Source organism: Macaca thibetana, chromosome 17 (assembly GCF_024542745.1).
Source record: "Macaca thibetana thibetana isolate TM-01 chromosome 17, ASM2454274v1, whole genome shotgun sequence".
Classification (NCBI taxonomy): domain Eukaryota; kingdom Metazoa; phylum Chordata; class Mammalia; order Primates; family Cercopithecidae; genus Macaca; species Macaca thibetana.
The window spans coordinates 48,577,965-48,594,200 of NC_065594.1; positions in this window are offsets into that span (position 1 = coordinate 48,577,965).

Genomic DNA, 16,236 nt, shown 5'->3' on the forward strand with positions numbered 1-16,236 from the left:
CTGATTTCTAGTTATATTCCATTGTGTTCTTAGAAGATACTTAATATAATTTTTAAAAAATATGTTGAAAAGGCTTTGAAGAATAACATATGGTCTATCCTGGAGAATGTTCCATGTAGTGAAGAGAAGGATGTGTAGTATATTTTACAGTTATTAGATAAAATGTTCTGTAAATATCTGTTAGGTCCCTTTGGTCCAAGATCCAGTTTAAATTCAATGTTTCTTTTTTCATTTTCTGTCTAGATAATCTGCTTAATGCTACTGGCTGTTTGTTGATGTTCTCCACTATTATTGTATTGCAGTCTGTCTCTCTCTTTAGATCTAGGAATATATGCTTTGTTAATCTGTATGCTCAAGTGTTGGGTGCACACATATTTAGACTTGTTATGTCCTTTTGCCAGATTTTTCCTTTTATCATATATGATGCCCTTCATTGTCTTCTTTTTCCTTTTTTTTAAACTGCTTTTAACTTGGAGTCTGTTTTATCTAATCTAAATATAGCTAGTCATGCTAGCTTGCATTTACATGAAGTATCTTTTGTCATTATTTTATTTTCAGACTTCATGTGTCTTTACAGGTGAAGTGCAGTTATCGGGAAGCCTTGCTTGCTGCTGAGTCCCAGGTGTGGTCAACCATGGTTGCTTGCACCTAAGCTCTGGTGGCAGCAGCTGTCACATCTCTTGCACCTCAGCCCCAGTGATGTTGGACTCTAGCACAGTGAGCAGTCTGTTGAGGACGGGGCTCTAAAATGGTGCCTTGTGTAGCTGCTCTGGTCTCAGAGAATGTGTGGGACTCAGTGCTACCTTCCTCATTGGTGCAGTGCCTTCACACAATTTCCTTCTAGCTCCTTAAGCTCCTTATGTTAGTTTCAGGGTCCTCAAGGATTAAGGGTCTTTCTCATGGTTAGGATTGCCAGAGTACATGATGGAAATGTAAACCTCTGGGGGTATTTCACTCATTCTTTCTCCATACTGGGGAGTATCTCTCAGCTCTCAGTCACTGCTGGCCTTGCAAGCTGTCTTGCTTCATTCTCCTTTGCTTTAATTATTGTCTGTCATGTTTCCATTGAATTTCCATGTTCTCTTGTTTCATCGATTTGAAGTGTGATAATCTATTAATAATTTTGGTGCTTCTAGTGGAAGAGTTGAGTACAAAATGCTTCGTCTCAGCTATCATTAACGCCCCTTGAAATTTTTTAAAGGAAAATATGTTTTAAGCTTTAATATTTTTTACCATTTCAAGTTTTATTCAAACATTTTAATCTGCATTGCATAGATCCTATGTGTATTAGAAATTGTAAGTTTTAAGATATTGAATATTTATCTAAAAGCACACAAAAGTAAACATAATTTTGAGGTAGCAATTAATTTAATGCTTGATATTTGGCTGGTGACTCTTATGAATTTATGCAAAATTACGTAAAACAAAAATTATATTTTGTCAAGATGACTTACTAGAGATGTTGGATACTAGTTTTTCTCAAAAAGTAGAACCAAAGTTACAGGGGAATAATTGTATCTCAAATAGAATGTCAAGGGAAGGGTGGAGACTAGTAAGGAGCTAATGGTAACAAACTAGGGTACAGAGGAAGACAGAAGCATGAAGCTGGCAGAAGTCAGATAGGAACCATGAGGGATTTGGTAATTTGTTGAAAGGTTAAATGGGAATGTTTTTATCCCCTCATCCCTGTGGCAGACTGCCAGTACCTGAACTGACAGAGAGCTCCTCAGCTCTCATAAACCAATCATCACTGGTATGGGCAACAACTTGGGTTCTTCTTGAGAGCATTACACTGGACTACCAACATGTATCAGGTCCATCACTCTCACTCTGGACCTAAGCCGTGGTGGGGGGCATTATACTGGGAAGTACAGTCATCAGGAGACTGTTTCCTAATTAGAGAATCTCTACCCTTGTGTCTCCACATCACCAAAGCCCCCACAGACCATCTCCACCACCCGCTCAACTTGCAACAACCACACAAGGCTCCCTGAGCACAGAGGAGTGCAGGGTTCCCAGTGTTCTAGCCCTTAGGGAGTGTTGCTTCTAAGGGAGATGGAGTGCAGCACACCAAGGGAGTAGCTTTTGGGACAAAAGAAACCAGAGCATATAATTTACTGTGCCTGAAAGCTCCCTGCTTAAGGGCTGAGAATGACTGTGCCACTTCCAATGGAGATGTGGGTGCTTTAGTTGGCTCTGCAAAGGAGTATTGAAATTCTCTCCCTGTGGCCAAGTGACCTCAGTATTTGAGAACAGCCTTGGGGATAGGCATTTCTCCTCCCACCTCCACCCACTGCTGCAGAAACACCTGTTGCTGCTCCAACAGGGGATTGACACAAGCATGCCAGAGGAGGATCATTCTAAGGCTCTTAGGGGCAACAGCATCCCAACTGGACCAAGGCTTGCATGAAAGGTTTGGCCCTTCTCCTTTCTACACAAAGTAGCAGAATTTCTGTAGTAGAGGGAACCTACTAGCCTGAAGGTTGAACTTCATGACCCAATACAAAAATCTGCTGACATGAGTACATAGCATTAGAAAACAAACTTTCTGACACCTCCTCCCTCCCAGTCCAGCAGGAATTTGCAAGCCTGTTCACAAGCCCAGTACATAGCTTGCTACTACAACCAATCTGAGAAAACCATCACAGTAAGGCTCTCAATAACCAAGGAACACATATACAGAGAGTGTTCAACACTGAAAGCACTTAGAACCAAAGACTAACAACCCTAGACAGCATACATTGTAGCCATGTTCCAAAAAGGGAATTTAAAAATCCCATCCAAATGTAAGCAAATTCAAATCCAAAAGTAAAAACAGATAATTTATCTACATGCACACGTATGTTTATTGTGGCACTGTTCACAATAGCAAAGACTTGGAACCATGATAGACTGCATAAAGAAAATGTGGCACATATACACCATGGAATACTAGGCAGCCATACAAAGGATGAGTTCATGTCCTTTGCAGGGACATGGATGAAGCTAGAAACCATCATTCTCAGCAAACTAAGACAGGAACAGAAAACCAAACACTGCATGTCCTCACTCATAAGTGGGAGTTGAACAATGAGAACACATGGACATGGGGAGGGGAACATCACACACTGAGGCCTGTTGGGTGGGGGGCTAGAGGAGGGATAGCATTAGGAGAAATACCTAATGTAGATGACAAGTTGATGGGTGCAGCAAACCACCACGCACGTGTATACCTATGTAACAAACCTGCACATTTGGCACATGTATCCCAGAACTTAAAGTATAAATATATATATGCAGAATGGAGAAAAAGTACAAAATCAAACCATATGCAGCTAAAGACACCACACTAAATTATACATTCAATAAATATTCTATGTAAACAGAAACTGACTGCCAACAGGAGTAACTAGACTTTTATCAGATAAATGTACTTTAAATCAACAGCAGTATATATATAAAAAAAGAAAGTCATTATGTCATGATAAAGGGATCAATTTAGTAAGAATGCATAACAATCCTAAGATATATGCAACCAATACTAGAACATCCAGATTCATTTTAAAAAAAAATTACTACTAGACCAAAGAAAAGAAATTTATTGCAACACAATAATAGTAGGAGTCTTTAATCCCCTACTCATAGCACTAGTCAGATTATTGAAGTATAAAATTAACAAAACAATTGGATTTTAATTGGACTTAGACCGAATGAACATAATAGACATTTGCATAACGTTCTACTCAGCAACAGCAGAAAATACATTCTTCTTATCAGCACACGGAATTTTTTTTTTTTTTTTTTTTTTTTTTTTTTGAGACGGAGTCTAGCTCTTTCACCCAGGCTGGTATACAGTGGTGTGATCTTAGCTCACTGTAACCTCTGCCTACCAAGTTCAAGGGATTCTCCTGGCTCAGCCTCCTGAGTAGCTGGAGGTGTGCCACCACGCCTGGTTAATTTTTGTATTTTTAGTAGAGATGGGGTTTCACCATATTGGCCAAGCTGGTCTCAAACTCTTGACCTCAAGTGATCTGCCCACATCTGCCTCACAAAGTGCTGGGATTACTGGCTGAAACATTCTTTAGACTTGTTCCATGTGCTGATAATAGATCATATGTTGGGCCACAAACATATGGTCTATCTTATTAATAGATATTATGTCATATTTGATTGACCATATGTTACATCATGAAACAGTCTCAAATTTTTTTAAATCAAAATTATGTCAAGTATCTTCTCAGGTCGCAGAGGAATAAAACTAAAAATCAATTCCCATAGAAACTCTCAAAACTATATAAATGCATGGAAATTAAACAATTTGCTGTTGAATGATCTTTGGGTTAATAACAAAATTAAGCTAAAAATTAAAAATAATTAAACAAATGTAAATAGAGATATAACATGCCAGAATCTCTGGCATACAACAAAATGCAGTGCTAAGAGGAAACTTTATAGCATTGACTGCTGACTTCGAAAGAAAGAACAATCATAAATTCACAACTCAATGTAACACCTGAAGGAACTAGAAAAGGAAGAACAAGCCAGACCAAAGAGAAGAAGAAAAGAAACATAAAGATAAAAGCTGAACTAAATGAAGTTGAGGGGACAAAAAGTAATACAAAATATTAACAAAATTAAAATTTGGTTATTTGAAAAGATAAACAAAATTGATAGCCTACATGCTAGATTAACCAAAAATGAAGAATAAAGATTAAAATAAGCACCACCAGAAATGAAAAAAGAGACATTAAAATCACTACTACAAAAAATACAAAAGACCATCAGAGACATCTATGAACATCTCTATACTCACAAACTACGCATCCTGGAAGAAATGAATAATGAACCAGAAAGAAATAGAAATCCTAAACAGTCAGTCACCTAACAAGTAGTGATACTGAATCAGTAATAAAAATTATTTTGTCCCCAAAAGCCCAAGATAACATGGATTCACAAATTCTACCAGACATACAGAGAAGAACTGGTACAAATGGATATGTATGTATATGTAAATGTATATGTATGTATACACATACATATATACACACACATACATATGTATGTATGTATATACATACACATTTACACATGCATACATACATGTATATGTAAAGTAAGGACTTAAATGACCTTTATAAATTGTTATGTAATATTTTGTTATATTTTTATATTGTTTGTATTTTATAAAGGTTAAAATTACATTTATTTTTGTTTTCTTTTGAATATTTTATTAGTTCTGACTTCTCAAACATGGATGAATTATTTTGCATTCACAAATGTTATAGTGGAATGAAGAAAATTCTTGCAATATAATACTTTGAATCATGCTGAAGCTGTACTCCACTTTTCGGAACCGTAATATTACAGATTAATAGTTTGTTACTGAAGGATTCATGAGTGTGAAAGAAAATCACATAAAATACACTTATCCTAAATAGAATGAGGTGGAAGCTAAACCATAAGTAGATACCAGGATATAATAATGAGTACTTAAAATGAGGACAACTCCAAATAGTACTTTGAAAGCTTAACTAGAAGAATACAGGTAAGAAACTCACCTTCAGAAATATTTCTAGAACCCCAATTCCCATATGGCTTAAAAAGATTTTTAAAGTTATGCTGCAGAATCTAAAGCAAACAAGTGAGGGGATACAGACAGATAAGAACTTAAGGGAAATAGAAAATGAGAAAGAAAATAAAAGTCTAACACCTGGGATTAGGATAAAGAAACTTAAGAAAAGAAAGCTAAAAGCTTTTTATCAACACAACCTACTCTGGAAAAATCAATGAACCCAAGAGAATAATATATATGTTTTCCTGTGTGCCTCTCCTTCGTAAATTAACTGTCGTATTTTTAGCAAAATGTAATCACCCATCCTGCACCAACAAAATACAATGTACAATGAATCGTACAAACACACATGTGTACATTGTATTTGTAAAATAAGCGTGTAAAAAACAACAGCAAAATAATTACTTTTAGCTATTCAGGAGAATTGAGAGAATAAGCAATCCTCACAAAAGGGAATATTTTACTATTGCAAATGCCTTTGAACATTATCATCCTAATCATTGAACATGTTAATATAGTAATTCAAGTGGACACATAACAATTTTGCATCAGAGAATACTCAATGTATTTATTCCTTTAATATGATCACAATCTAATTCGATAAATTAAAAGAAACATTTTAGACTCATTGTGTTAAATTACTAAATCAAAATATAATTGTACCCAGACAAAAGAGGAATGGTTTCTAACGGTTGTGAGCAATTAGAACATAACTTCAAAATATACATATGTGAGATGCATAGCACCTTTAAAAATAATATATTTCCCCCCACTTTAAAACATGTTCAAATGAAATGTGGTATGTACAATATAGCAAATTCTAATTCCTAGCAACTGTTATTCATAAATCCAAGTTAATAAGCCTGCATATTGTAATCATTAGAATTACTACAAGTATTTTGGATCTCCTCTTTGTGGACACACAATAAAATTGCACTTTCCTGCACACCATAATGTTACATGTGGCCATATGACCTGCCTGGACATTGGAGTCTGAGTAGAAGAAATTCATGGCACATTTGCTTATAAACTTTCCAGGGTTAGTGCATGATTCTTTATATCCATTTTCTCCCTGCTACTGTTTCTGAAAGGACTGGTCAAGATATATACTCTCTGTCTGAATCTCTGCCAACCTGAGATGGATATTTAGCAAGAGCAAAATTAAATGTGTTGGGAAACACTTAAGGAGCAGGTTAGTACTTCAACATAACAAGTTTGTTCTTAATCATACCAATCTAATACGATGTATTATCATCAATGATAGAATCCAGCTTTAGCATCATATATCCCAAATGCCACCCCTTGGACTACTATTGTCTGCAAGTCTCTCAGAAACCTCTTTTTGTTCTGAATCACATAACATTCATATTTATTTCTGGGGACGATATTTGTAGTCACTAATAAGATACCCATTGGAAGAATATGTGTCAATCAAAATAAAAAAGCCTCATATAGCATTATAGAATTTCATAGTCAGAAAAATGCAGTAAAGCCAGTATATATTTCATATTTTTATTTAATGTCTCTTGAGGCCCATGCCCAGAATATCCCTCATGATTTAAAAGATTGGCCTGAGGCCGGGCGCGGTGGCTCAAGCCTGTAATCCCAGCACTTTGGGAGGCCGAGACGGGCGGATCACGAGGTCAGGAGATCGAGACCATCCTGGCTAACACTGTGAAACCCCGTCTCTACTAAAAAAATACAAAAAACTAGCCGGGCGAGGTGGCGGGCGCCTGTAGTTCCAGCTACTCGGGAGGCTGAAGCAGGAGAATGGCGGGAACCCTGGAGGCGGAGCTTGCAGTGAGCTGAGATCCGGCCACAGCACTCCAGCCTGGGCGACAGCGCGAGACTCCACCTCAAAAAAAAAAAAAAAAAAAAAAAAAAAAAGATTGGCCTGAGTCCTAAGTTTTAGATGTTTTAATTAACCTTTGATTATATATCCTATTATGTATGGCATATAGGCTATACCAATTAGTCACATATTACATTTCTTAAAATTTCTTGACTATCTTTTCTGAAAACAATTCTATAATACAATCAATGTAAAGCATCAACTTACTTTTGAAGGTCATCAGATCTAAACCTCATCTCATCAGATTCTAAAGGAACTCTGGGAAATTTAGGCGCCCTAGAGGACGAACAGTTGTATTCTGTTACTACTCTTCAGTTGTTTCTATGGGAGGTGGGATAAACAAAGAAAAGAGAAACAAGGAAATGGGTCAGGCTCAGTGGCTCATCCCTGTAATTCCAGCACTTTGGGAGGCAGAGGCGGGTGGATCATCTGCGCTCAAGAGTTCCAGACCAGCATGGGCAACATGGGAAAACTCCATCTCCACCAAAAAAAAAAAAAAAAAAAAAAAAAAAAAAAGAAGAACAAGTGTTCAGCGATCTTCAAAATTAAGACAGAAAATGAAAGAAAACCTTAGCTACCTATATGACCGCATAACAATCAACTTTATACTTTAGCGTGTTCATACCTAGAAACAGAGGCCATTGGTGGAATTAATTTATAATTAAGATATTATGCCATAACATGAACATTTGCTTTTCAGGAACTATCTACTTTTTTCAATTTGTTAATTGGTACATAATAATTGTTATATTTATTGGGTACATGTGACATTTTGATATTTACATGCAAATGTGTAATGATCAAATCAGGATAATTGGGATAATCAATCCTTCACCTCAAAAGTTTGTCATTTCTTTCTGTTGGGAACATTCCAAATCTTCTAGCTATTTTGGCATATATAATAAATTATTTTTAACCATAGTCACTCTACTGTGCTAACTTTCCTTAGAATCTCACAGGATTCTTGTAATTGGAGATGTTTTGAGTGTAAGTGTGCCTACTGGTACCATTCTTTTATTAAATACAATATTTGTAGTTTCAACAGTTCTAAAATTTTCCTATTTAAAAATTTCCTATTATTTATAATAATATAACAAATTTCAGAATTGCCCCATATTCAACTATAGGCCATCAATAGTAATTATTCCCATTTATACTCTCCTTCATCCCAATTATGCGTGCTATTGCAGGTAATGCTACCATACCATGATACAGGTTAATGTATAGATATGCTGTAACCCTGGTGACTGCGCTATAGTATGAATGTGGCCTCCATGTTTCAGTTTAAGTCATCTAATTGCTTCCTCTTGTCTTCCATTATATTTTGCATTAAAATCTATTCTTCTCAAAATACATTGTTTTCTATCACAGACTATTTAACTTTAACCATAGCACACAGTCTTAGAGTCTTAGATAAAGGTTGGGTGAGATAACACTAAGCCTCAAATCATTCATCCTTTACTATTACCACATTAAAAGATTGAGTTTAATCTCATTTTTTATGTAGTTTTTGTTTTTGATATTGTTTTCAATCCATTTTTGCATTATTGGATTTTAATTTTTCCAACATAGAATAAAGGGAACATATTTGACAGGTTATTTAAGCTGGCATGTTACCTGACCTACCTATATGCTGTCATATAGGTAGTTATGGTTTTCATTTTCTGAATGCTGAACACTTGTTCTTTCTTTCTTTTTTTTTTTTTTTTTTTTTTTTTTTTTTTGTAGAGATGGAGTTTTCCCATGTTGCCCATGCTGGTCTGGAACTCCTGAGTGCAGATGATCTACCTGCCTCCCAAAGGGAGAGATTGGTTTTCCTCCACCCAGAGAGCAACAATGCACCACTAGTTTTTTGTTGTTGTTGTTGTTCTCTTTTTCTTTTTCTTTTATGGCAACTACATTAATTTTATCTATTTAAATTATTGCATTATTTGTTAAATATTATGGTACTACTCAGTTAAGTTCTTTCTTGTTCTCATTATTATCATTATTTTCTGTCAGCCATTCTCCTTCTTTTGAATGACTCTAACATTGCTAATACCAATAAAGATCATATCTGCATGGTAGCGAATTGGCTCAGTTTCCAAAATAGTTTCTCTCCCTCTTAAAAGGAGGGTTGAATAAAGTTCATACAGGGAATGAGTTCTATCCGTATCATAGTATCTACCACTGTTTAGATCAGAAGTATATAATTTGGCTTGCCTTATTACTCAACATTGCATATTCCAAACTTACGTTGTTGGTGCTTAAACATTTTGTTGCTGTTGTAACAAATTATCCCAAATTTAGTGGCTTAAAACAATATCGTGTTATTACACTACAGTTCTGGAAGGCAGAGGTCCAATGGTCTTATGGGGCTAAAATCAAGGTGTTAGCAAACCAGTATTCCTTCCCAAGACTCTAAGGAAGAAAACATTTCCTTTTATTTCCCATTTTCTGAAAAGTGCATACGTTCCTTGCTTCTTGGCTGCTTTCCTCCAAAGATCTCCTCTTCTGTTGCCATACTTCTAATTTTCTTTTATATGGATCCTCTTTGACTTTGACCTTCCTGACTCTCTTTTATATGGACCCTTGTGATTTCATTGTGTCCACTCAGATAACTAAGGAAAATTTCTCCAACTCGATATCCTTATGGTAATTATGTCTTCAAAGTTTCTTTTGCTTTTTAAATTAACATATACATAGATATAGGCAATTAGGATGCGGCAACTTTTGGGGGAGGCATTATTTTTCCTGCCATAGTTTCAAATACGCCTCAAATTTTTCTTTGCTCAATTTTGTTTACTTTGCCTTCTCATATCAATGGATATATTATTGCTAAGGGCTGACAACACTCAGAAAAATGGTATTTCATAGACATTACCTAATTTTTATACCACCTTTTTGCAATCTGTTTTATCAATTTTTTTAGATAAAGATATTTCATTTATATTCCACTGATAAGATTCACCACTGAATATCTGCTGCTTTCAGTTCTTCAAACCAAGGACAGGAGGACAACCATGCTATCATCAAAAATTTTTAAGTATTTTCTACACACACACACACACACACACACACACACATATATATATTAACTTAAAATTTCTTTAACTAATAGATTTTGGAGACTAACAGTCAACCCCACTTCTGATACTACCCTGCAAAGCTCATGCTTTCAAAGAACAATGGTTATAGGTTTGGATTGACAATCTGCTTCATTAGGAAAAACAAAAACAACAACAACAAAAAACACAAAACAGGTTTCATTCCATATCAAATTGATTTAATTTATGAAAGAGGGCATTCCCTTTTATCTGAAGATGAGAGAATCAATACGTAGCTAATGTTTTAAGACTTCTAGTTACCATTTCCAAAGGTTCAGATATCCTAAAGTCAATGATATGACTTGATTCCACTCATGATGTGTGTAATCATGAGAGGTGAGCATAACTGTTTGAGAAAGCAGGTCATTTCAAAAGAGCCATACAGAATATCCTTTAAAGAATACCCTTAGCTGGTCACATTATTCCCTCAAGGCTATGGGACTGGATAATTACAAAATTCTCAAAGGATTCATAACTAACCCTGTTTTCTGTTTCAGTTACATCTCATGAAATCCACTTACTCATTACTTGTTAAACAATGTTGATAATGAGATACAAAGGTTTTGTTCAGTATATAACCTAGACTGAATTCTCATTTATGATTGATCCATATACAGGTTAATAATTGTTCCTTGAGTTAATGTCATAAGGTGGATTTAATGAAATATCAAATTCTCTGGTGTGTCTGATGCTAGAGGAAAAGACTACACAGCTAGTAATTAACATTTTCTTCTAATGACATTCATCAGTTTTTGAAAATTTGTATCCGTTATCTTTTCAAATAATATTTTTCTTTATTATCTATCACTTTACGTTCTTGGATTCCAGTTAACTGTATTTTGGACTTTTCACTGATTTCCACAATTCATTTTCCTCTCAAAGTCTCTTCTCTTGCATGTCCTGTTTGTACTGTTGTGGACACTCCTCCCACTGAAAAGTGATGCATAGATTCATCTTGGATTGAATGTGAGATAATTTGCAATTGCTTAGTCCCCTAGAATATGGCAAAAGGGATATATTTGGCTTTTGAAGATGCCTTCAAATGATATTGCTTCTTCCTTGCTTACTCTAAGAAAGTCATCCTTGGAATCCAAGCATCATCCTGTTAGGAAGGGGGCATGGTGAGTTCACAGGTAGGGGCCCATGTAGAAAGTAAATGAAGCCCTTCATTCCCACTGCAAGCCAGCATTCTTTTGAAGAAATGAGAACTAAATAATCTTAGCCTCCAGGCTTGGAGTCATCCCTCTTAGGCCGCAGATATCATGGAGCAGAGAAAAACCATCCTTGTTATGACCTATTTGAATTCTTAACCTGTGTAATCCAGCACCATAATAACTGTTTGATGATGAGTTCATTTGCTCACAATTTTGAAGTAAGTTTTGAAGTAATTTGCTACCCAGCTAAAGAAACTAGAATAGGGCATGGTAAGGAAATTAAGGACTGGCTGCCTCAACTGGGTGAATATGTCCTTCATTTGAATATGACAAGTAGTGAATGAGGAATATTTTTGGAAAAGTTTTATATGATTCAGTGGGAATTGGGGCATGTGTTGGGTAAATCATGAGATCACAAAATTCTGCCTCTCTTCTACATCACAAACATTTGCCATTACCATGCCAGACACAATCAAATCAGGTCTGGGCAGTATTTGTTTTTCTGGCAGAGGGAGATGTTTTGCTCAAATATTTCAACACTAATATTGTATTAAACTCAGCAGAAATCTTGGGGAGAGTGTAAACCTTCATTAAAGAAGGATTTTTAACATATTAATTCCAGTGTGCTCTGGTGTGTTTAAAGGATGTGACTGGGAATGCTGAAGGCTCAGGACAGCAAGGTCCGTTTTTGAGACTCCTATGGTCTGTGTATATAATGCAAACTCATCACTGCCAATTGTGGGGCTTACCTCTGCTTCCTCTTAGCCACTGTACCAGTGAAGGAAAAGGAGCCAGTATTTCCTCTGGTACAATTGGTTGGAAGAGTCAGATGAATGATAAACGCCATGTTGAATGAATGCAAGATGAACGAATGGTTTTCCCTAGTGATACCTGGAAACCTGTGCCAAAGAACATGTGTTCTTTGTGACTTGCCCCAAGTCATAAAGTTATGCCCCAATATAGTATGGACCTATAGTAGTGCTCTCTAAGGATTCTAAGTTATAAAATGTAGAATATATGACAAAAGAGCACTTTCTTTGCAAGAATATATAAACAATTACATTACTTTTAAGTAATTTGGAAAGGAATATTTGTGGCTTTTTTTCCCAAATAAGGTATTAGTAATTACATTAGTATTAACTAATAGTTGTTGTGTTAATTTCTACATGAATATTTTTTCAAAAGCTATGTGTATAATACAAATTATTTTGGTTTATATGTGTAGTTAAATAAAAATTAAAGTCTACAGAAAACAATCCGTAAGAGGAAAATATTTTGAATAGCTCATTTAAACTTCAAACTAATATAATATACATGAAGACTAATAGAAAGAAAGAAATTTAGCTTTGAGAAAGTTACACACACAGTTAAATGCTTCTATTAACATCTGTAGAAATTTTCAAGTAATAGTAGGTAAAATTGTGTGACAAATAGACCAGGTAGTAAAGGACTATGAGTAAGCATTCATAACCATGGGGTTATGGTTATGTTTAATGTGTTCAAGGAGGGAATTCCTAATAGTCTTAACGTATTAAACATTGAAGATGTTTCAACTAAGTATTATTTTTTTTAAATGTCGTGTAAAATGTAGCAAGCATTCCAGAGATTAAGATGGAGGTAAATCCAGGTATTTGATTCCCTTTGAAGCAATTGTGAATGGAAGTTCATTCCTGATTTGGCTCTCTGTTTGTCTGTTACTGGTGTATAAGAATGCTTGTGATTTTTGCACATTAATTTTGTATCCTGAGACTTTGCTGAAGTTGCTTATCAGCTTAAGGAGATTTTGGGCTGAGACAATGGGGTTTTCTAAATATGCAATCATGTCATCTGCAAACAGGGACAATTTGACTTCTTCTTTTCCTAACTGAATACCCTTGATTTCTTTCTCTTGCCTGATTGCCCTAGCCAGAACTTCCAACACTATGTTGAATAGGAGTGGTGAGAGAGGGCATCCCTGTCTTGTGCCAGTTTTCAAAGGGAATTTTTCCAGTTTTTGCCCATTCAGTATGATATTGGCTGTGGGTTTGTCATAAATAGCTCTTATTATTTTGAGGTACGTTCCATCAATACCGAATTTATTGAGCGTTTTTAGCATGAAGGGCTGTTGAATTTTGTCAAAAGCCTTTTCTGCATCAATTGAGATAATCATGTGGTTCTTGTCTTTGATTCTGTTTATATGCTGGATTATGTTTATTGATTTGCGAATGTTGAACCAGCCTTGCATCCCAGGAATGAAGCCCACTTGATCATGGTGGATAAGTTTTTTGATGTGTTGCTGAATCCGGTTTGCCAGTATTTTATTGAGGATTTTTGCATCGATGTTCATCAGGGATATTGGTCTAAAATTCTCTTTTTTTGTTGTGTCTCTGCCAGGCTTTGGTATCAGGATGATGTTGGCCTCATAAAATGAGTTAGGGAAGATTCCCTCTTTTTCTATTGATTGGAATAGTTTCAGAAGGAATGGTACCAACTCCTCCTTGTACCTCTGGTAGAATTCAGCTGTGAATCCATCTGGTCCTGGACTTTTTTTGGTTGGTAGGCTATTAATTGTTGCCTCAATTTCAGAGCCTGCTATTGGTCTATTCAGGGATTCAACTTCTTCCTGGTTTAGTCTTGGAAGAGTGTAAGTGTCCAGGAAATTATCCATTTCTTCTAGATTTTCCAGTTTATTTGCGTAGAGGTGTTTATAGTATTCTCTGATGGTAGTTTGTATTTCTGTGGGGTCGGTGGTGATATCCCCTTTATCATTTTTAATTGCGTCGATTTGATTCTTCTCTCTTTTCTTCTTTATTAGTCTGGCTAGTGGTCTGTCAATTTTGTTGATCTTTTCAAAAAACCAACTCCTGGATTCATTGATTTTTTGGAGGGTTTTTTGTGTCTCTATCTCAAGGACTTCTTCAAGGAGAACTACAAACCACTGCTCAGTGAAATCAAAGAGGACACAAACAAATGGAAGAACATACCATGCTCATGGATAGGAAGAATCAATATCGTGAAAATGGCCATACTGCCCAAGGTAATTTATAGATTCAATGCCATCCCCATCAAGCTACCAATGAGTTTCTTCACAGAATTGGAAAAAACTGCTTTAAAGTTCATATGGAACCAAAAAAGAGCCCGCATCTCCAAGACAATCCTAAGTCAAAAGAACAAAGCTGGAGGCATCATGCTACCTGACTTCAAACTATACTACAAGGCTACAGTAACCAAAACAGCATGGTACTGGTACCAAAACAGAGATATAGACCAATGGAACAGAACAGAGTCCTCAGAAATAATACCACACATCTACAGCCACTTGATCTTTGACAAACCTGAGAGAAACAAGAAATGGGGAAAGGATTCCCTATTTAATAAATGGTGCTGGGAAAATTGGCTAGCCATAAGTAGAAAGCTGAAACTGGATCCTTTCCTTACTCCTTATACGAAAATTAATTCAAGATGGATTAGAGACTTAAATGTTAGACCTAATACCATAAAAATCCTAGAGGAAAACCTAGGTAGTACCATTCAGGACATAGGCATGGGCAAAGACTTCATGTCTAAAACACCAAAAGCAATGGCAGCAAAAGCCAAAATTGACAAATGGGATCTCATTAAACTAAAGAGTTTCTGCACAGCAAAAGACACTACCATCAGAGTGAACAGGCAACCTACAGAATGGGAGAAAATTTTTGCAATCTACTCATCTGACAAAGGGCTAATATCCAGAACCTACAAAGAACTCAAACAAATTTACAAGAAAAAAACAAACAAACCCCATCAAAAAGTGGGCAAAGGATATGAACAGACATTTCTCAAAAGAAGACATTCATACAGCCAACAGACACATGAAAAAATGCTCATCATCACTGGCCATCAGAGAAATGCAAATCAAAACCACAATGAGATACCATCTCACACCAGTTAGAATGGCGATCATTCAAAAGTCAGGAAACAACAGGTGCTGGAGAGGATGTGGAGAAATAGGAACACTTTTACACTGCTGGTGGGATTGTAAACTAGTTCAACCATTATGGAAAACAGTATGGCGATTCCTCAAGGATCTAGAACTAGATGTACCATATGACCCAGCCATCCCATTACTGGGTATATACCCAAAGGATTATAAATTATGCTGCTATAAAGACACATGCACACATATGTTTATTGCAGCACTATTCACAATAGCAAAGACTTGGAATCAACCCAAATGTCCATCAGTGACAGATTGGATTAAGAAAATGTGGCACATATACACCATGGAATACTATGCAGCCGTAAAAAAGGATGAGTTTGAGTCCTTTGTAGGGACTTGGATGCAGCTGGAAACCATCATTCTTAGCAAACTATCACAAGAACAGAAAACCAAACACCGCATGTTCTCACTCATAGGTGGGAACTGAACAATGAGATCACTCGGACTCAGGAAGGGGAACATCACACACCAGGGCCTATCATGGGGAGGGGGAAGGGGGGAGGGATTGCATTGGGAGTTATACCTGATGTAACTGACGAGTTGATGGGTGCAGCACAGCAACATGGCACGAGTATACATATGTAACAAACCTGGACGTTATGCACATGTACCCTACAACTTAAAGTATAATAATA